The 23,226-nt window shown below is 42.3% G+C and overlaps 1 long non-coding RNA gene across 2 annotated transcripts; it reads right to left on the bottom strand.

Moving 5' to 3' along the window:
- Positions 1–7,463: 7,463 nt before the first annotated feature.
- Positions 7,464–23,179, bottom strand: LOC115656046. 2 transcript variants are annotated; one of them, XR_004001570.1, is made up of 3 exons: positions 21,020–23,179; positions 20,443–20,614; positions 7,464–7,503 (listed from the first exon to the last, which is right to left on the bottom strand). It is a non-coding gene; the product is annotated as an uncharacterized LOC115656046 (long non-coding RNA). The 2 variants fall into 2 exon arrangements; XR_004001569.1 differs by lacking the exon at positions 7,464–7,503 and having other exon boundaries at positions 20,248–20,614.
- Positions 23,180–23,226: the final 47 nt, after the last annotated feature.

Genomic DNA, 23,226 nt, shown 5'->3' with positions numbered 1-23,226 from the left:
TGCCTTAAAATATATTTCAGACTAGCAAAGCACGAAAGTACATGCACAACTATGGACTTCCATTGAAGCATGTAAGTTCTTTGGGGCAGATATTTTGTCTTTCCACTTGTCCAATAAACTAACTAGCATACTTTTGGTGGCTGTAAAAATAAAGAAAGACACAAAAATAATAATAGTTCTATTTTATTAATTAATAATGGGCTCAAGCTGCAACGTTTGGTTCTGAATTTGAAAGTGTTCAGATGCAGGGTTGTGCTGGGGGCCATCTCTGCTTCACAGGGAGGTGAGCAAACTCGGGTTAGTTGAGTATTTGGAAATTCCAAATTAGGACTGGTTTAGACATTCCATTTTATAAGAAATCTCAGTGTTTGCTTTTGTGGCGAGAAGGGATGTGCAGATAAATGATTCCTCTTTTATCCTATCTCCAGCTTTAGATCTGAGAGTTAGTCAATATAGACTTGAGTTGAAATACTTGATGCTTGCATTACTCCCAGAATTAACCTGATTCTAGTGTCGGACCCAATTCACAAATGTTTTACTTGGGAATTCAGTACCCATCCCTAGTGAAAGCAGCTTTTACAGATCCAGACTAACACGGCTACCCTCTGATACTTGATCCCTAGTGAAGTGATTATGAAACTCTGATTGCAATGAACTGAACCACAAATGGATGTGTGATTTTGTGGGCCACTGAACATTGACAATTTTCCCAACTGAGTCAAAATTACAGAAATACCTGCATGGTTGCATCTGCAGACTCAGTTAAATTTATGCTTGCATACAGCCACATGACACCCAACCTGAAATTGTTCTGCATTTTAATCAAATGTGTTGTAATGTCAGTATAAAACTTTGTATAAGAGCAGCTTAATCTGCGGAAAGTTCCACTGAAGCATTTTTATTTGGCACCAGTGTAACTAACTGCGAGGCTCCATGAATTAAAATCAAAACACAGTATATACAAGCACCAAGGGCACTGATGTTTTAATTAATGAAATTGTTTTACCAGTGCTTTCTAAGATTAAAAAATGCTAATAGTGTCATATGATGCTATCCATATATAGATCTATCTATGGATATATATATATATATATATATATGGGCTTCTGTAAGGCAGTCTGATCCTGCCAGCTGCTCCACGTATGTAAACCACTGTCCCCACTGAAAGCCCCCTTGACTTCGTTAGGGTTCTGCCTGGGTACGAGGTTCTGCCCACACAAGCAGCTTACAGGATCAGGGCGTAAGTGACTGAAAAACTAATAGACATGGTCTTTTATCTTGGGTGTTGGACTTTGACTCTGAAGATCTAGGTTCAGTTCCTCTCTTAACTAAGAGTCAAACTATGTGTTCACCCTGTTGATGTGATCAACGTCAGGTTTGGTATCTTGGAGTTGGATGGAAAGTGCAGATTTCAATTTAGTGGATAAGAACCTGGAAGGATGGATACTGCAAAATAGAGTGTTGCCTACTGATCTCTTGATTTACTTTTGCATATGGTCCCAATACACTCAAAACTATAGACCAATGAATTTTTCCCCTGATGGTAATTTAAAAAATATTCTGGAAATTATTCAATGAGTACAAAATCTGTAAGTTCACCGATTCTCAAACTCTGGGTCGGGACATTTTATTGGGATCGCTTAGACGTGCTGGGGCCCAGGGCCAAAGCTGAAGCCTGAGCCCACCACCCCAGGGGGCTGGGGATCAGATTACAGGCCTCTTGCCTGGGGCTGAAGCCCTTGGGCTTCGACTTTGGCCTGCCTACCCTGGAGAGTGGGGCTCAGGCTTTGGCCCTCTCACCTGGAATGGTGGGGCTTGGGTGGGCTCAGGTTTCAGTCCCCACTCCTGGGGTCATGTGCTAATTTTCATGATCAGAAGGGGGTCCCGGTGCGATGAAGTTTGAGAACTCCTGTTTTAGTTGACGACATAAAAGAAATCATGTGAGACCTAGGTCCTCGTTTGGCAAGTTCTTTCAGATGTGGATGCCTGTTCACTAAGAACTGAACTGAGATCAACTCATTGTACATGGTTATCAGATAGTAAAGTGTTGTGGTCTAATGTTTCTCTGTCCCCCATCAGCAATAGAATAGAAATATAGATTAAATGAGATAATTTAGGATGTTATTTTACTGAATAGATTCTGGATTTCAACTTCATGAAGGAAGCTTGCTCTTCACTACGTTATTGACTTGTATGCACACAAATATCTATTGACAACCATCCACATAGGTTAAATGAATGCAGAAAAGAAAGACTTGTGTTATGGATCTATCTACTTATATGACCATAAGATCATAGCACTTCCCAAGTATTTATCCACACAACGCTCTGCTGAGGTAGGGAAGCATTATGATCTCCATTTCACAGATGGGGAGCTGAGGCACAGAAAAATTAAACCTGAGATTTTCAACATTATCTAGGCTTTAAATTTACTTTCACTGGAACTGGGCATCAAAATCCCTTTGAAAATCTCTGCTTAAATGACTTGTCCAAAGTAGCCCAGGAAGTCTGTGACAGAGCCAGAAGCAGACCCCATGGTCAATCCAATGTGAAGGGAAAATGACACTTCAGAATCGGTTCCTCGCTCCCGGTTGGAATTCTACCCTTTCCATAAGCAATTAGGGGGAAATAACATTATTTAAAATATGAATAGTGGCTAAGGTTTTGAGAAGCGACTTGTGATTTTGGGTGCCCAACATGAACCACTTTAAAGGAGGCTCAGTACCCGCCCTCTGCACTCAGGCTCCATTCTCATGCTGAACACCCTAAATGTGAGACCTCCCACATCACTAGTCGCATCTGAAAATCTTAGCTAGTGTCAATACCTAAACAGGAGCCATGTTCTAGGAGCTTGTTTGACCTGCGTGGGACAGGAGAGGAAAAATTATTGAAGCTGGAAGGGTCCAAAATAATCATTGTGTTTAGTTTCTTCATGTTGGTGAGAAGAATTATTCTGTATTTTAAACAGATATAGGGGACACAGCAAAAAGATCTTGGTGACACACCCAGACATGACCTGATGTGACAGACCCAGGCGCAGACATGACTGAAGCTGGGGTGTGATAGGTATTTCTCCACAGGTACAGGGATGCTGGACTATACGTGAAATAAGTTCATCTGCCTGTCAGATGGTGGTGATGCTTTTGAAGTTACCCAGTTGTTAGCAGCAGCCGTATAATCTCCACAAACTTGCTGAAAACCAGAAAGCTTTCCCATGACCTGAGAAACTTCCAGCTTCTTCAGAGTATGACTTGGCCCATCTGCTTGGCAACAACAATCTCTAGGAAGACATTATCCTGTTAGGCTGCTCTTTATGGTCCCCCAGTGAACACAGGGTCCAGTTAAACATCTCTGTCTGGTTATCAAAGCACTACATATAATTAGACTTAGCTACCTGAGAGAAACACTCTGTCTCCATGACCCAGGATCTTCCACCAGTTACATTCCACAGCAATGAAACAGTTAACCAATGCAGTAGGCTCATGACCATAAAATAAACGCACCAGGGATGTGGAACTCACTGCTGGATGGAATAAGAATAACCACAAGCCTCACCGAGTTGGAATCTAAATGCCAAACTCACCCCCGTGTTCAAACTTTCCCAGAGCAATACCCTCACTCTCCGATTTTTGTATTCACTTATGTTAAGACCCCCACTCCTAAATCAGCCTCCTAATGGCAGAGAAGGAAGAGAGAGATTGTTGGGAGATTATTTAGTATGGTGATGAGTGCTAATACTAAGAATGTAGGTGGGTGGGTGAATGGATAGTACATTCACATCAGTTACGTGTAACCAATGGTTAGATGAGATGGCCTATTTGGAACCAGGAACCCCTGGTTTCTATTTGTTGTTCTGCTACCCCATCAGGGAATTCACCCACCTGAATCAGCAGAACTTGGAAATTCATGAATATCCTGTGCCTCAACATTGGCTTCTAGCTCCCCTTGGTCCTCTCTAGACCCGTAGCACCAATTTCTTCAGGAACAACCCAAGGCAAAAGAGTTCATGTGAATAATAGTGGTACTTCTTATTTTGTGAGTTGTTCTTTGTACGGTATGGTATTTTAGACTAGTAACCAAGGATTTAATTATTTGGTTGCGTAGGCATATAAGCTAAACCAAAGTCTTTAGGAGCTGCTGTGTTCCTGTTGGCTAGCAGTGCGTGTGAAGAAATGAGTGATTATATGTTGTTGCAACTAATGTTACAATCTGCATCTATATGTAATTAAGTGAGAAGTACAGTTTGACAGCTACTGTTTTGATGTGTAAGTGTCTTGGAATCTCAAAGAACAAAGGTAACTTGGGCAAAGAAAGCAATGTGAAAAGCCAGGTCTTCAGCTGGTATAAATCAATGGAGCTACACTGATTTACACCAGCTGAGGATCTAGCCCTTGGTGACACTTCTATTGCTCAAGTTACATAGTACTACAGGACAATGCCCCACCCCCAACAGACAACAGAATTTGGAGGTCAAATCTCTCCCCAGAATCTGTCCGATCTGTCTGTTTATTTCTGATGTTCTCTGATGCAAGGACATGTCAGAACGCTGCAGCCTTGGGGAGAGTATTTCTTTACCTCTAAAATATTGTGTCTGACCCTTCAACCCAAAAGCATCTCCAGGGAGAAGAAGAGAGAAGACAAACCTTTGATTTCTCCATTGAGAAAGTCCATACAGCCGAAGCCAGGTAGGAGAATTTAGACCTTTGTTCTCATTTGGTGGATATTTATAAGGATTAGTATTATTAGATGGTTACTGAACACTTCTTGGAAAACAGTAGTGGGATACAGTCTTCTGATTTAAAAGAAAATTCATATAAAAGTACAAAATGCATAGATCTTTGGGTAATGTTTCCTCATTCTAGTTTGTCAAAACCAGCAGTGAAAAAGTGATGTCCTACACCTTTAGTGTGTCACTGATATTATGGTAAGTAGCCAGAATTCTTAAGCAAAAGAGAATGTTGCAAACAGAAGAGGGTAGGCCTTATAGTATATTCTTGTTCTCTCTTCTAGATTTCCACTTCTGGAAGGCCACCTACCTACATCAGTCCACTTTATTTTCAAAGAAAAGGAGAAGACACTAATTCTCTCCTATAGTTCAAATAACTCATCATATCGCTTCACCTTGGGATTATCAATGTACCGTAAATAACAGTCCTCTCACACAGTCACCGAGAACCAGCCTGGAGGCTTATTAGCCTCGCAATCTGAGGAGATTGGGCTAATCCAATTTTGTCCCCTCTCAGACTGTGTTGAACTCAATACAGATAGTGGCCAGAATCTGAGCTGTAAACTCCAGATGCTGCTGGATAAGATACTGTATCCGAAAATAATCAGAAGTCTGATTCACAAGGAAATGCCAAGTTTTCACCAATATGCAGCTATTGAAATTGATTAGCCCTGATAGAATGCAAAATATATTTGTTATTTGTACAGTTTGATTCACTTTTCTGACCTGTGGTTCTCAAACACTTGTTTAATAAAGACAGAACTCTGTTAGGGTTGTATCTACTTGTAAACTTTAAAAAACAACACAACCATGTACCTGGGAGATAAATTTCATGAGTTAATAAATTTACAGATTTTAAGGCAAAACAGGACTATGCTGAATCTCTAATCCAGGGGTAGGAAACCTATGGCACGCGTGCCAAAGGTGGCACACGAGCTGATTTTCAGTGGCACTGACACTGCCCAGGTTCTGACCACCAGTCCAGGGGGCTCTGCATTTTAATTCAATTTTAAATGAAGCTTCTTAAACATTTTAAAAACCTTATTTACTTTGCATACAACAATCGTTTAGTTATGTATTATAGGCTTATAGAAAGAGACATTCTAAAAACATTAAAATGTATTACTGGCACGCGAAATCTTAAATTAGAGTGAATAAATGAAGACTCGACACACCACTTCTGAAAGGTTGCCGACCCCTGCTCTAATCTAACCTCCTGCAGAACACAGACCATAAAATAAGTAATCTTGAAAATCACATCTATGCTTGTTGTCAGATATTTTGAGTTTATCCCGAAGCCCTCCCACTTTGGGCTATGAGTTCATCAGATTTAATAAGCAGGATTATGCTGAGTCAGAACTTGGATGGAAGATCTCCAAAGAACACTGCAGCCCCTAAAGAAATGATTCTAGATACACAGTAGATGACAGTCCTCATCTGGGATTATATTGAATTTTTATGGCAGACATCATCAGCTGGTAGTGTTACACATGCCAAGTTCTTTTTCTTAGCATCTGAGCAAGTTTTTAGTCTTGGGAAGACAATCTATATATTGTGCTTATGCAAGGTTCTGGTTAGTGGAAGCTGTGTGAGCAGCAGGAAAGTTTGCTCTCTACTTTGATCTCTGATTGGAGTTAATTCTGGAGGCATAGTTGGTCCCTGGGAACTGGACGCTGGGGTTGCGCTGAGATTCCCAAAGCCTGGGATTGCCCTGCGTGCTGTTTGTGACACGCACCCTCGTTCTAGGCTTGGTGAATCTGTGTTAATAAAACAAGAGACAGGGAGAATGTACCCAGACTTCGTGACACTGATTTCTCCTCCACTGGGAAGCAGGCATGCAAAGCTGAGGACATCCACTGCTACTTGTCAGAGAAACAACAGAACTAATGCCCAGTATGGAGGTGGCAGATACTCTTTGTGGGGTGGGTCTGGCTCATTGGATGGCTTTATGTGGCCTCAAGGACAAGTTTCTCAGCTTTCATTTTTGTGCAGAATTACAGGTTTCATTGTATTTTTAAGTACATTTCTAGCAGCACCTGCTTCCTCCTGAGTGCCTGGAGCCACCAGGCAGGTAGCTCATGCTGAGCAGCCAAAGTGGTGTTTACTCCCTCTTATTCCCCTGCATGGATGTAGATTCCAAATCACTGCCTAGTCCCACATGTTCATGTGACTCACATGTGAAGGTATGTTTCATGTCAGAAGGGACCATTCAATCATCTAGTCTGGCCTCCTGCATATCACAGGCCATTACATTTCACCCAGTGTAATTTGTGTTTGGCTAAAACATATATTCCAGAAAGTTATCTGAACATAAGAGATGGAGAATCCACCACTGGCATTGGGTAGTTTATTCCAGTGGTTAATCACCTTCAGTGTTTAAAAACATTGTGCCTAATTTCTATTTTAGTTAGTCCAGTTTCAGCTTCCAGACATTTGGTTCTTATTGTGTTTTGTTTCTCTGCTAGATTAAAGAGCTCTTTAGTATCTGCAAGGTATTTATACACCATAATCAAATCAACTCTCTCAGGCCTGGTCTACACTGAGAAGGGGAGGGGGATTGATTTAAGTTATGCAACTTCAGTTACATTAATAACATAGCTGCAGTCGATGTACATAGTTCTACTCACCGCGGTGTCTTTACTGCAATGAGTCGACAGCTGACGCTTCCTCATCAACTCCTCCTGTGCCTCTCGCTCCGGTGGAGTACCGGATTCGATGGGAGAGCGCTCAGCAGTCGATAAATCGACCCCCGCTGGATCGATCGCTGCCTGTCAATCCTGCGGGTAATGTAGACAAGCCCTCAGTCTTCTTTTTATACGCTAACCAGATCAAACTCTAAGCCTCTCACTGTAAGGCATTTTCTGCAGCGCTCAGATCACCTGGGTGGCTCTTTTCTCCAATTTTTGAACATCTTTTTTGAAAATATAGACAGTGGAATGTGACACAATATTCCAGTATTGGTCTCACCAACACTGCCTCCCTGCTCCTGTTCACTACTCCCCTCTTTGTACAGTCAAGAATCACATTAGTCCATTTTGCCACAGCATCATGCTGGGAGCTCATGTTCAGTTGCTTGTTCACTGTGACCCCCTAAATATTTTTTAGCGTCACTGCTCTCCAAAATACAGTCCCCCATTCTGGAGGTCTGGGCTGTACTGCTTGTTACCTTTGCATTTGGCAGTATTAAGATGCATTTTGTTTGAATGGACCCAGCTTTTCAAGAGATCCAGATCATTTAATGATGGGGCCAGGGCAGTCATATCATTTATCATTCCGTCAATGTTTGTGTCATCTAAAAATGTGGTCAGCAGTGATTTTATATTTACCTCCAGACTATTGATAAAAATGTTGACTAGCATTGATCCTAGTACCGATCCACGCAGAGCCCCACTAGAAACACCCCCTTTTGAAAAAAGCTGCCATTGATAACTATTCTTTGAGATCTGTCAGTTAGCCAGTTATGAATCTACTTAACGTGTGCACTATTGGTATTGTAGAGCGCTCGTTTTTTTAAATCAGAATGTCATAGGATACTAAGTGAAATTCTGTACAGAAGTCTAAGTATATACATCTACTTTTATACCTTTATTAACGAAGCCGGTAATCAATCACATCAGAGTGAAATCAGGTATGTTTGACAAGATCTATTTTCCGTAAAATCATGTTGACTGACATTAATTATATTCTTATATTTCAATTCTCTATCCACTGAATAACTATATCAGCTTTCCTGTTATTTTGCCCAGGGTTGATGATAGAGGTTTTTCTCTGTGTCTGGTCAACAGGGGCTTTAAGTCCATTAATAGCTCTACCTTAAGGCTCTGTAGCTCAAGCTATAGAAAGTAATGTTTTAAGTTCAATTCCTGGGGTCAGCCACAATGGCAGCCATCACAATTAGATATCATCAAGTGACTAATTGACCACTAGCCAAATTGACCATATGTACACTGTAAAAAGTGTAATTACATTATTAGATATGATAACTTCTGTTGTTGGCCACTGGTTTAACCAAAGTTTCTAAATGACCATTAGTGCCAAAATTATTACTATTATATTCTTCTGGAGAATAACGTGACTAGCCACATAAGATGCATCACAAAAGGGAACATGAAATATCAGCTATCATGTAACTATCCATAAACGTTGGGTTTCTACAAAGTGATTCTACTGCATCATAATTAAGAGTTTGAAAGTCAAATGATTTAAGTGCTAGTTTTAATTACTGCTTGGTGAACTTTAGTGTGTTAGAATTGTCACAACTTTCCTTGAGGATTAATCTCAAGCCAGGCAATACAGTGGGAAATTATTAACCTGTACTTTGGTTCAGCAATTATCTGCATTACAAGGTTTATGTAATTAGCTGTTTAAGATGTCATTATATTTTGCCATCTGGTACACAGGAGTTTATGCATATGAGCAGGCATGTATTGAAGTGATTTTCACTATATGACTCTTGATCTCAACCCAAATCATCTCTGTAATGAGTGGAAGACACAGTGTACAGTACATTAGTGGCAGGTGCATACTATCAAGCTTCATTTTAATAGAGGACTTTCATTTTTCCATTTTAAAGTATTCTGCACAAGTGCTAGGAAATTAATTACACGTTTGCAATTTAGCAAAGACCAAAGACATGTTATTGCAAAATGTTAAGGAACATCAGTTTTCAGAAAGGGAGCCACTAAATTTATGTTCTTTCCTTCTGGACCATAGGGTCAAATTCTGCCTCCAGGTACCAACATGAGTGTCTCATTGAAGTCAGTGGGGAATGTCTGCTCGCATCCTAGTGAACAGAATTTAACCCTCCGTGATTTATTTGTGAAACTCCTAAGAGAGTAGCAAATCTCTCAAAGCTGTGGATCAAGGGAAATAACAGAGCAACTTACATCGAGAGCAAACTGATAGGATGACTTGAAACCCACCTATGGTATGATACCTGTGAAACCCTTGACAGTGGTTAGCCGGCTGGTGTGCAGTGACTGCTACCTATTGCTGTGTACGTAACTGTCTCTTTGTCACCTAGTGTTTCTCCCCACTCCTGTTTAGCTGTCTTTGTCATATCCACCTGTTGGCTCTCATCTTAAACGTAGATTGTAAGCTCTGTGGGGAAGGGACTAGCTGTTTGGGTATGTCTGGACAGTGCCAAGCTCAGTGGCATCCTGGCCTCCTGGCACCACTACAATAAAAATCATAAATATTAACAACAGACCATTATATCGAGTTACGATAATACATGCTATTTCTACATATATGGGGCTAAGAGTACTTCATAATCACTATCAAATTAATCCCCCCATCATCCCTGTGAGGTAAACTGAGGAACTGAAAGGTTAAGTGACTTTCTTGAGTGCGGAAGAAATCTATAGCAAAGACCAGAATAGAACCTTGGGGGCCCCATACACAAGGGACTCTTCATATGCAGAAGTACTTTTCTGAATCAGGGCGCTGATCCTTAGGCCTGTGCTGATAGTATTACAATACTATCATTCATCTGTAAATACCAAGCACGAAAAATGTATATAGATGAGGAGGGAGAAATTACGTGGATGGGATGGTTTGAGTGTTCAGAGGCAGGAAACGGATTTTCAGAGGAGGGAATTTCCCTGGCTTCTCCCACTACCAATAAATCACTACCAACTCTCCACTATACTTTGTAGATCTTATATTCTAAAGTGTAATTCAGACAGTCTCATTGCTTAGTTCCTGCTACCCCAGTTTCAGAAAGTCCTCCTTTTGTGAAAGGTATTTAGTATCACACACGTGGATAGTTCACAGACATGCTGTGAAATGTGGTCAACCTTCTAGCAAATCAAATCTCGCATGCATTTTTTTTAGTATTGCTTCTCATCTTATGTTCTGGATACTCGTAATTTCTTGGAGCAATGAATAATAATTTAGGTCCAAGGGGCTGGAAAAAGTCATCTCAGCAAGGTATACTTCCAATTACAGCCCCTGAAATTCCCATTATGAGAATTGTGCTCTGTTTGCACAAGTCGGAACTTCATTATTGAATTACATTAAAAGGACGCCCTCTAGTGTCCCATTTTATTAGATGGGTAAAAGAAAAATGAACTGCAGAGTCCATAAGGTTATTAATTATTTATTATTATTATTATTTTATTTATTATATTAGTTTGGGGTAGGAAATTTTTTCTCCTAAGGGTTAAGTCACTCAATGAAGCTGACATTAAATATTTGTATGGAATAGATTTAAAGTGTTCCTTCAGATCAGAATGTCTGAGATTTTGCATGAAAATATTTTTTTCTACAGGGCTGAGCGAAATGGTCCCAGAAGACCTAATAAAAATATTACACAAATCTGTGCACACACACACTAAGGTGCAGACTTGCCTCTTCTAGAAAATCATTGCTGACGGGTCTATGGTTCGTTTTACCGTTAGTCAGAGATTATTACATAATATATAAACACTTTTCTCATATAACAATTTATATATTGTTATATGAGAAATATAAAAATGTTTAGAGAAATATAAGAGTATGTCCCACATTCATGCATGTGCAATGATATCCATCTGGAAAATAACTGGAAATGTTTTTCGAAGTGAAGCCAAATACTCAGCCACAGTGCCCACTGATGAAAATAAACAGGTGATAAATATAAAGTAAGGGAAAATTAACATTCAGAAATGTGCGATATGTTTGCTCTCCAGAACAGATTAACAATGAAAATCCAGACAGGGAGCTTGGTCCTGAAACTTTTACTCTCACACAAGTAGCCCCATTGACTTCAGTGGAGCTACTCAGATAAGTAAGGATGGCTAAGGTGAGCAAGTGTAGCAGGATGGGACCCATATGTTAAGTTTGCTGGACCAAATCCTCACCTGATATAAATTGATGTGTGAAGTCAATGGCGCTACACCAGTCTATACCAGCTGAAGATCTATCTTCCTAGATAAATATGTCCTCTAACATCCAAATCACCCACTTACCCTTCATTTTATTCATAATTTATTTCTTCTTTACAAATATTCTTGTTTTCTGCAAGAAAAAGCATCTCTTCCTTTAAATAAACATAGGCCAGTCTTGGGAAAGACTGAAGCGTTAATCGAAGGTCACTGGAATTTTTCTGATCATTACAAATCCATTGCGAACAGAGCAGCCATTGAAAAGTGACACTGATGAATGAGAAGCGCTGCTGGTTTCCTTGGAAAAGCTGGGTTGCTAGTAGTGAGAAATGTGTCATTTATTTTCCCAGGAGAATGTTACTTTTTTTCTCTCTATCTCCTCCTCATCTCCAAATCCTTTCGAATTGTGTAAATATCCATGTTTGCAAAAGTTAAGATGAAGAAGACAGAGCAGGATGTAATTCCAACAGGATCATTCCCCTTTCCAACAAGCAAGTAATTAGAATAATTAAAATTGGGCTTTAATAATAGCTCAGTGGTTTGAGCATTGGCCCACTATACCCAGGGTTGTGAGTTTAATCTTTGAGGGGGCCACTTAGGGATCTAGGGCAAAATCAGCTCTTGGTCCTGCTAGTGAAGGCAGGGGGCTGGACTGCATGACCTTTCAGGGTCCCTTCCAGTTTTATGAGATAGGTATATCTCCATCTCTCTCTCTCTCTCTCTCTCTCTCTCTCTATACATATATATATATATATATATATATATATATATATATATATATATATATATATATGGAGATATACCTAACATATTATCAACACACCAAAGCTTAAGGAAGCAATGGTAAATGTGTGGAAAAGATGCTGCATCTACATATTGGACTAGAGATCTCCATCTTGATTGTATTATTTTGGCTTATAGTTGTCCTTTTATCTTTGAGAGTGAGGAGTCTCTCCTTTCCTTACATGCATTACATAAACCCATGCAATGACCTTCCCTTATTGTATAGACATCCATACTCACATACCCCAGTACTCTAAGATTGCACGACAACAGTCAAAAAAACTGCCTTAGCACTACTGTGAACTGTAATGTTTAATGCCATTACTGTAGAATACTGTAGTGTTCTCATAAGGGTTTATAGTTGCAGAGGAGCTGTGTAAAACTGTGACTACAGGGCAAAATTACCATGTCCTGCCAGACATCCTAGAACACTTATTCTCAAGGGCTGGTACATGTATCAATACAGTTATCTCGGGCTTTTGCCATTGATTCTGGTTAAGCATTCCCCATCAGAATCTCCTCCCTACTTTAATGATAAATTCTGGGCCCATACACTTTGGGTTGATCCCCTGTGCTCCCCTGTTGCCTGCCTGTCAATTACCTTTGCATGCCCTAATCTACAGCAGTTCTAGGCTACTCTAAATCCCAGCCTGGTGCGCTCAAGGGTTTGGAGCAGCAGCAGGACCAGATTTAGGGGCGGGCGACCATCTGGGGTGCCAACCTTGGGATGCTGTAAAGTATTCAAAAGTTTAACAAATGGAGGTGGACACTGAAGATGCTCCTTGCCTGCGGTGCCATTTGGCTTAGGGATGGCCCTGAGCAGCAGGAGAAACCCAGGCTCCATGATGGGTTAGATTAACTCCATGGAAGGGCCTGAGACTGCAGGTCTTTCTGATTCAGATAATCCCATTGAAGCAGTGGGATTATTTGTATGAGGGTGGATTCATATGAGTAAAGTTTTCAGGACGGGGCCTTTAGAGGGTCATAGAGGTGGGAATAGGAAGAGATTTTCTGCTGCAGCAAAAGGGAGAGCGAGAAAGTTGCTGAAACAGCCAGGAGTCTTAGTGTGGTAAACTGGTACAGGTGACTAAAAATTTTAGGAATCACCAAGGAGTGTTTTGTACGCCAAATACTGGCCACCACTATACAGATTATTCAGATCTACTCCAGTGTAAGGGCTACACTTTCAAAAGCGTCTCAAGCCTGTCTTTACTTTTGACTGACAGTCCCTCTAAATGCATACTTAGGTTGCAAGCTCTTTGGGGCAGAGACCGTCTCTTTCTGTCTGTAAAGTGTCTAGCACAATGGGGTCTTGGTCCATGATTTAGGGTGCCTAGGTGCTACAGTAATACAAATAATAATGAGATCATGAATTGATAAATAGGCATTGTTATCTGCGTATTTGCATGGATCACTGATAGTGCACACCTATGCGCACAAAGTAAGCTCAGAACTGTACACAAAATAAGAGGTCTTGTTTAGACAATTTGAAGCATTTGTGTTAAGTTGTAATTCTGTAAGATTACAACAATGCAGAGGGAATATATGCAGGTACAAATACATAATAATGCGTATTGGTGTGGTTGAATGCTGACAAAAAAAATTGTAATACTTCCAAGGACTGGAGCACTGTATAATTTTATTTTCATTCCATATATATTCCATACGTAAAAGTTCAGGTCGTGTGGTTTCCTTAAAGCAGAGGGGATGTAATAGGTGTGCTTTATTGCCACCTGGGTTTGAAGATCATAAAGAATCAGTTGAATAAAGATACCTGACCTAGAATCAGTGCTTTGGTTATAATTCAGTCAAACCCTTCATTGTTGAGCCTAGCAACAACTGCAGTCACAAGACTCAGACCGCAAGCTCCCCTGAGGCTGCTGTTCCGAAATTCACTACTAGGGGGTGATGAAACTGGGACTTTAGGAACAGTGGCTTTGGGGACCGGGATGTTGGCTGGTTTCAGCTGCACATTTGTGGTGATTTTTCTTCTGGCTCTTCTCTTTCAACCACTTTATTCTGTTGGGCCATTTCCTTGTTACTGTGCAAAAAGGGACTTGCCTACATCCTGGAGCCAAAGTACACATTCATCATTCCGCAAAGTACCAGGTAGCGTTACATGGACATTTTGCATCTTGGACCGGGCCCTTCCCCTGGCCCTGTGCAAGGTTTATTTGGGTGAAACAGAAGCCTGATAGGCTCGGCTCCTTGGGATCAAACATATTTTTCCACTTGGGGTTTGTACATGCAGGTGAAAATCTTTAAGATTATGCTGAGGTGAAGTGGGGGGAGGTGTTCCGTGGAAACACGTTGTGAGGAAGAGCCACAGCTGCAGCACGTCTCATTTGTTGAGGCAAAGACCTTATGAAAGGAGCTTTGCAGACTTTCCCGGGGTGATACCCCGGGATTGCCTCTAGGTGGCGCGCTGACCGTCTCACTCCCTGTCAAGGGATGACTCAGGGGAGCACACAAGCCAGCTACTCCGAATACCACTCCTGATTTTGGGATTAGTAGATAGAAAAATCCCAGCCTCTGGGGTCTAACGCTGATGGGTGTTTTTTTTTAACTAAGGAAGAAAGTTTTAACTTCAAGCCATATTAAGTCAGCCCCTCCTTGCTAAAGACACATTAGCCTGCAGGCTAACTCCCCCAGCCAGATTTCCGGTGTAGAGCTGGGCAGAGGGGCCTGTGATATTGCCCGGATGAGGTGACCAGTGTACGGGGCCTGGAAATAACGTTTGCAACGTTTCTATTGGGGAGTGAGGGCACCAAGCTATACGAAAAGGGAGAGGGGGAATCCGCTCCACTTGTGCGGGGAGTGGGAATGAGGCAGATGAATGGACACTGTGTGATGTCTGTGTCTCCCATGGCACCTGCTGCAGCCGGAGTCGTTTTCCAACCCCCGTGCATCCCCCCCAGTACCAAAAAGAAATCTGGAGCGTCCAAACTTTCTCCCTTTGAAAGTCTGCGGCCAGCGGGAGTTTTACCACGTCGCTTTACGGGGCGCTCCTTCCAGCCCAGAATGAAGCTGCTCTCGAAATGTTCAATAAGACAAATTGGTTAGCAGCGGTGCCTCTTGCTAAGGCAAGCAGGTGGCAGGAACCCCTTTGCAGATCAGGCGAGCCGTGGGGAACCGCCAGGCTCGGCGCAAAGACCATTCGCCACCAGCGCTGGGGAACCGCTAAGGTGGTTTTCCTGTGTGCCTTTACTTTGATTTTTCGGTTATTTACGCAGCCCAGAGCCGTGTGCGCTACTGATGAAGTCTCTGTCCCCCGATTGTCTTTGGGGAAAGAGTCTAGCAAAGATACAGCCCCGTTCACACTGAGCTCCACTGCCTACCGAATATCGGTCGATTGAAAGCAACCGGGATTGTGGCCAATAGCTCGATCGGGCCTTTTACTTCTGTTCTTTACTGCTCCTAGGGAAGTCAGTGAAAGTTCAGGTGGCAGTTTGGTCTACATAAAGACAAATCTTCTGTGAAAGTAGACAGAGGCTAGGCTCCAGAAATATATATACTTTCTAGGAGATTTGTGTATGTGTGACACATATATACATATATATATAATCTATCAACGAAAACCAGGAAAAATCTATATTAAATTGGATCTATGCATAATTGCACCACGTTTTACACTTTTAGACATTTCATTTTTCTATTTTCTCTAGATAATATATTACTAGTTTGTATATCTTCCTTAATCTGTTGCCTAAATTATTGCCATATTACGAGTACTTGGTATTAGGCAGTGCATTAAATCCTCCTTGATTTAAAAATAGTAGAATAGGGTTGGTTGGTTGTTTTGTTTCGCTAGGAGACAACGTGAAATAAGTAATTGAGTAGTGATCGGGTGTGGAGACGAACAAATGAAAACAAAATTATTTAGTTACACTGCTTAAAAAATTAATCACATAACGTTGTTACATTAGCAAAATATCCTGATCGTCAAAAGCTATTTATCTTTCAATCTCCCCAACAGAGCACAGCCTGCAATGTATATTATTATTTTATGGTTTTAATTACATGATGTCGGTTGAATACATTTTACACGTGGTATTTAAACTATTAAAGGCGACGTTATTAAAAGTACTGGACTAAACTCTGCCAAACCTCTTAAGAGCACGTTAAGAATATTGAAACTGTGAACACCAGCTGTCTTTTTTTTTTTCGCTGTTAACTTTTTAAAGAAAACCAGTCGCACTGCAATTCAACTTTGTTTTGTTCTGCGGCCTAATGGAAGTTTGGGGGATAAGGGGCTCAACCTGAGTTCTTATGATCCCACTGTTTAAATCGAAGTAGACGGTAATTTATATAACCCATTTGTACGTCTTTAATTTGAAGTAAGTCCTCCTATATCATTTTAGTCATTACATGCAAATTACAGACCTCATCTTGCTGTCTGCTTCGATAAAACTCCCTTTGACTTCTTTGAAGTTTGGCTTCAGGATCAGGCCCTGTGCATTGTGATAAGGAGTCAGTATGCAGCACTTTCCCAGTCCCTCCGGAGTGGTGCGGGATAGTAGTTTGCACTTAACGACAACAACAACAAAACTAGGTTACTTTAATTTCACCAGCCAAAAGCCTGGGAGTGACTCTCTCATAATAGACCTGCTGTCGGATATTGTAAGTATTTTGTGCCAAAATATAGAAGGTGAACTTCTAACATTCACAAACCGGGTGTAGTTGCAAGTCGCTCTGGCGTGGAACTAATGATCCATGAACACACACATTTCATAACGGGGAAGTAAAACTATCTAGCAACTCTGTGGCCTAGCAATTAAATCAAAGTGTGTCTCAATATTTCCTAGAAAGGATCAGTGACCAAGAAGTAACAGGCGACTGTAAAAAAAGGACCTTTGAATAAAATCATCTAAAATTAAATGATTGGTTGTGGCTTTTCAGAGAACAGTTTGTCCCGTGTGGTAAAATGCAGATAGGGATGAACTAGGATCGATTCGATATCACCAGGGACGCAGGCAGTTAGGCCCAATCCTGCACTGATGCCAGCCGAAGGAAGTGTTTGGAGGTCTCTAATCTCTGCAAAGGCAGCGGGGCCCGATCCTGCCTTGAATGAAGTGAAGGGGGGTTTCAGGAGCAGCCCCCGAGCTGTGTAGATTGAATAACTTGCTCTGATTAAATCTGCTTGACTTTTTTGGTAATGACCCGTAAGGCAGAGCAATGGCCAGCGTAGGTGCAGGCAGTGCTGGGCGCCCCAGAGGTGTGTCTGACACGTGCCAGGCTGGAGAGGGGGCTGGGCGGAAGGGAAGCGGGTGAATACCCTGGAGGTGCTGATCGCCGCGGCTCTGTTTCTAGGCTGAAGTTCCAAGCCGGCCATAAAGATACCAGACGCCATAAAGTTACTAATCGGAGCCCCAGGCAGTGAAACGATAATTGCTCCTTTGGCCCAAGGGTACAAGTGACTTCAGCGCTGTTGTAAGACTCCAGATAAACGGTTTAGGTTTTTTTTTTAATGCTGAAATAGTTGCCGTGAAACGTGTTTGCGCGTGTGCCAGTCACATCTGTCCAGACTCAAGCCAGGGTGAACCGGAGTCTCCCGGTGGCTCTCTCCCCCGCCCCCCAGCACACCCAGGATTGGGGGACAGAGACATGTTCTGCTGCCCTTGCTGGGGAGCTTGGTGTCCTGTAGGATCCAGGGTGCTGCTGGGCCGTGTCTCGTGTGTGCCTTGCAACCCCCCCAACTGCCCCAGCCATTGTCATCAGCGCTCTGCGTTGGCACAGCTGGAACCCGACTCCATGCTGCGAGGGCCAGTGACTTGCCGTCTTTGCTGGACGTGAACACGGATCGAAATCTTCCGTCCTCCCCGCGCCATGCCCCCTCCCTCCTGTGTTCGGGGGACTCCTCCCGGGCCCCATCCTGCTCTCCCCGAAGGCTTTAATGGTGGCAGGATCGAGGCCTTAGACGCCTGTTGGAGTCAGGGTAGATCTCACTCCAAGGAGTGCAGGGTGCAGCCTCCCAGCTGGGGGAGAAGCGCCCTGGGCTAGGGGGAGCTGTTTAAGGGGCCCGCAGTCCTTGCCCCAGTTGTGGGGGGCGGGTATCTGACTCCTGAAGGGTTTACAGGATACACTGGAACCCCCCTGGACGCTGGTTATGACCATGAGTGTGCGGCAAAGGCCTTTGCCCTCCAGCTCTGGCTGCTCAGCTAACCTGGGTTTTCCGGGCAGCGGGAGCCGAGCTGGTTTCTAGTGGGAATTGGAGATGGTCCCTGGGTCTTGTAGGAGGCTAGGCTAGATATAGGACGTCCCGGGAGAGATTCTTCTTAGGGCAAGTGTCAGCTTCGCCTCCCAAAAGGGCACCACGAGCAGGAGCCAGGCAATGGGCAGCCCTCCTTGTTGCTTGTCTCCGCTCCTGGGGAAGAGCGAAATCCCTCGGGACCCTCCCCAACCTACCCTGGGCACCGAAACGCTTCTGTGGAGGGACAGGCTCGCCTAAGCCCCCTGGAAAGCTCGCCTTGCTGTGTTGGTTTTATTCTTTTCAGTGCTCCGAGGTGCCTTGTGTCTTGAGCCAGGTAAGTCAGCGGAGAGAAGAACAGTTCCAGCTCTGGGCCTCATAACACTCACCCTTCAACCAAATTCAAAAGCCAAATGGCAAAACTGTCTCTTCTCCGTGGGTTGGGCTGTGGGCAGAGGTTTCCTTTATGACCCGTCTAGTCTACGGATGCTTCCCCCACTCTGAGTCTTGTGCTGATTTGGAGTCAATCCCGACTCCTGTTAATTTTTCTCCCCCTCTCATGGAAGGGGGGAGAGCATACATGATTTTTTTCCTCGGTAGGATTGATTTATAGTCTCTCATCTCTTTTCTAACTGACTTACATTACTTGCAGCCTCACATCCTCTAAAAAACAGGCTCAGCTTTGATTTGTGCTAATTACACTGACTCTGTGATGTGGTTTAATTTCACTAGTGCTTGCAGCAGTTGAAAATTTCCTACAGACTTAGGGGGATTTTTTTTTTTGCATGATTGTAAACTTGATCTTCACCCTCAGGTTTATATTTCTAAAGCTCTAGTGGATGAAGGGTACTGACCCTGCCAGCTGAGACTTATGAACCTGAGAGACGTCAGCAGGGGCCTTTGCAACTGTAGTGTGAAATACCTAAATCTTGGAGAGAGGGGTATTTCTACAAAGACAAAACCCCAAAGCTTTATTACATACACTGTTCTAAAGACTGGACTAGTAATGTAGCTTTCTTTTACCTTCTTAATTTTTTTAACTCTACATTTTCCTCTACGAAGTTGTACCATTTTCCCAACTGAAGGCCAGAGGTAACAGTTTACATAGAGGTTTAATATTACAGCGACGGTATGTCTGTAATCTTTAGAGTCATGGTAAATTAGAACACAATGCCAAAATTCGCTTGGTGTACAAAGTTTGGAGCCTAGTAATAAGTTTGTAAAATGCCAGATTAGGTTTAAATCTATATTAACAGTTTTTTTAATTGTAAGGAGTGAAAATAAAGCTGAAGATTTGATTTGTGATCGGGCACTTGCTTCCTCTTATTTCTCACTAACAAGCTTTGAGCAGGAGAAAATGTTTGCATCCCACTAGTGTGCTGGTCTCTTTGATTTCAACACAGGTATTTCTTATACGTATCAGTTGTTTGTAGACATTATAATATGTGTGTGGGGGGTGTTATCATACAGGGAGTTTCAAAAGTGTCTCGGTGACTTAGGAAAACAAGTATCATTGACTTTCAGTTAAACCTCTGGCTCTAAAGCCACTTTTGAAACTCCCACCCATAATGTGCGTGTATATATTTCTGACTTAGATTGCGATAAGAGAACAAAATGGCACTCTGTTCACATCAACAATCCACCGCTATGGGTCACAACAGTAAGCATGGACCTTGTAGACCGTGGAAGGAAATGTTACGATTTATTGTGTCTATACGGATTATAGCAATGCCACAAACACTTTTAAGATGTCTTTCGCTACCATTCAAAAATGCATCTAGAATGAACATGCGAAACTGCATTAGTTGTGCTAAATGCCTAACCTGAACGTGTAAAAACATTCTGTGTTCAGGCTTCCACTCAGTCCTTAGGTAACTCACCAGCCGTCCCTTGGTAGGAGTGTAGCACCTGTGCTGGGTCCCGTTTCACACCGACCTCCGATCACTGTAATACCTCGTCACCAGAGGGAAGGTGACAAGGCGGAAGCGCTGATTACGAATGTCCTTGCTGTTATCGATTTTCACGCACCGTCTGGACGTTACCTGAAGGGCTCTGTGTTAATTGCAGGGATTTACAGCCAGTTAATAAAACAAGAATAGTAACAGACATAATAAAAATGTTGTGCAAAACCATGCTGGCAGGATTTGCAGAAAGACTCAACAGCTCTTAATAGAGGCACCTAGCTCTGATTTGTTTTAAATGATCTATGAATGCAGACTAAAAGTATATACATTTGTCAAGTATCCGTCTCTACTTTAGAATTGGTTGGGAGCCATAATACATAGAGAGAGAGAGTGTGCGTGTGTGTCCCGAAAGACACTATAGATATATGCATACACGTCTTTCAGGAGCCCTCTAGTGCATTTTGACCACAACCCAAGACCCTTTAAAGAAAGTTTAGCAATTAATTCTTGGCATCCGAGATTATAAAGCAAGGCTGCCTTTCGCCTCTCTTACGTGCAGATGGCTGCCTGGTCTCTCTTCCCCACCATAAGTTCTCCAAAGAAACCTCAACTGCAGCGTGTCCAGCGTGTGAATATTTTTAAAGCCAAGTTTCGTCGCAACTCAGTTCTAGTGCGTTTCTCTTAAAAAATCGTGTGAGAGCGTGCAAAGGAGAGCGTGTTTTGCTTCCCAGTCACCAGATTCCCAGGGAGTCTGCCTTAACGTCAGTTTCACCCTCTCCTACGTGCTTGTCTCACCGTCTAGTTTTGTTCAGACTTTATTTTCGTCCAAGCTGCATTACAGAGCGCTTGTCCACGCTGGGGGAGGGGGGAGATCCTTTTTGTCTTTTATTTCCCACTTTCCTCGGTTCAACAACCCGGATTTTTTTTCTTTCTCTCTCACTGTGTTTGGCTCAGATCTGGCCACAAACAGCTTATCTCTCTCTGTGTGTGCGTGATTTAAAGTGGCATAATTGAGAGCCGGGGCTGGAGCAGTGAATGATTCGCTGTGATAAATCAGCGTGGCTGTCTTCAGTACTGTACTTCCATTATTCATCTCAATGCGTGTTGGTTTATATGATGGACGTAGACTGCGGCAAAAAAAAAAATCACACCACCACCACCACGATGCAGCTGCTAACCTCTGCATCAACAGCAGCAGCGGCTGGTGAAGGACCGGGCACAGCATGGATTGATTATTCCTTGCCTCTCCCCCCCCCCACCTCCCCTGCAAGCTCCGTGCAGCGCAGCCATTCGAAATGAATTGACTGTAGAACAATCACTGGATGAATGTGGATTCGGTTCTCTACCTACGGCTTGTTTTGTATTTTGCGGGGTTTCCTCGTGACCTCCCCCTCCCTTCCTTTTTCTGTACCTTAAATGAAAATGGCTACCGTTGACTTCGTGAATAATTCGGAAGGCAGACTTGGCAGCTTATGAGACTACGATTTTTTTTAAACACCATTTATTTCCCCCTCCCTCTCCACCGATTCATGAGTATACAAGAGAGAGGGAATGGGGGGATACAACGCTTGTTTTTTTGTTTGTGATCATTTTTGTTCTGGTTCTTTGTGCCTTTGCTCGAGGAGTTAAAACCCTCCCTGCTGCGAAATCAATTGTAGAATAAAAATTGTGATCTGTACGGTGTTTAGCACCATGCTCAAATGTCAGTTTTACGTCGCTGTTACTTCCAGCGATGCAGATGTTAGAGCGGAGACTGCAGTCCTAGGGTTTACCTCCTGTGTGTGCAAATAAAAGCAAATGGTTCTGGATATTTACTTTTCTAAAGATTGAGGATTGACTAGCTAATAAAAGAAGTATATGATTTGTCTGGGGCGGTGGGACGGGGTAACAATGCATCATGTTGCGTTATGTATTGTGTCTAAATATTGAAGTGACATATACAGGGATTCTGGAAGACATAGGTCCTGGTGTATACAGGACAAACAAGAAAGTAGGGGGGAAATCTCAAAAATATTTTCCATTCATAAAAGTGTCTGAATGTTCATACATGCCTTTATTTCTGTATCTGACTAAACAGCTAATAGGGTATTGCCAGCTTCAAATGATAATTGCAATGTCAGTGAAACCTAATAATACAGCAGCACATACAATTTTAAACCACCCCTCACTGTTTATTGTGATATAACTTTCCCAAAGTTTATCTGTGGCATTAAGAGAATTTAAGTGCAGAACAAATTGCAAATGAGAAGCTCTGTTTCTATACATACTGTGGATCGCTACTACAGTTTCTACAAGTAGGGACAATCCAAATCTGAAGAGGATTAAAAACATACATCTGTAGGGAAATGCTTATTTCCTGCCAAGGGGGAAAAATCTGCAGGCACAGCTTTTCCATGTTCTAAATGGAAAATTATATTATATTTGATTTAAGCAAACTGGCTAAACTGCAATTGTAACAATACACCTGTTTCATAAAACGGGAACAGAACTTTAGAAACAGCTACATTTAAAAAAAGAGTTCACTGCATTTATCTAGAATAACTGAGTCCCCTGTTGTGATCTGTGTGTGTATACAGGAGTAAAAACAGAACAAAAACAAATGAACAAAACCAGGATTCATTAGTCCCTTTATAATCACATTTCTGTGTGTTTGTATTGGTTTCAGAGTACCTTTTCATGTTCTCTGTATGTATAAATATCTTCTTCCTGTGTGTTCCAGTCTATGCATCCAAAGACTGGTCTGTAGCCCACAAAAGCTTA

Source organism: Gopherus evgoodei, chromosome 8, assembly GCF_007399415.2.
Source record: "Gopherus evgoodei ecotype Sinaloan lineage chromosome 8, rGopEvg1_v1.p, whole genome shotgun sequence".
Classification (NCBI taxonomy): domain Eukaryota; kingdom Metazoa; phylum Chordata; order Testudines; family Testudinidae; genus Gopherus; species Gopherus evgoodei.
This window is presented reverse-complemented; position numbering and strand designations above follow the sequence as displayed.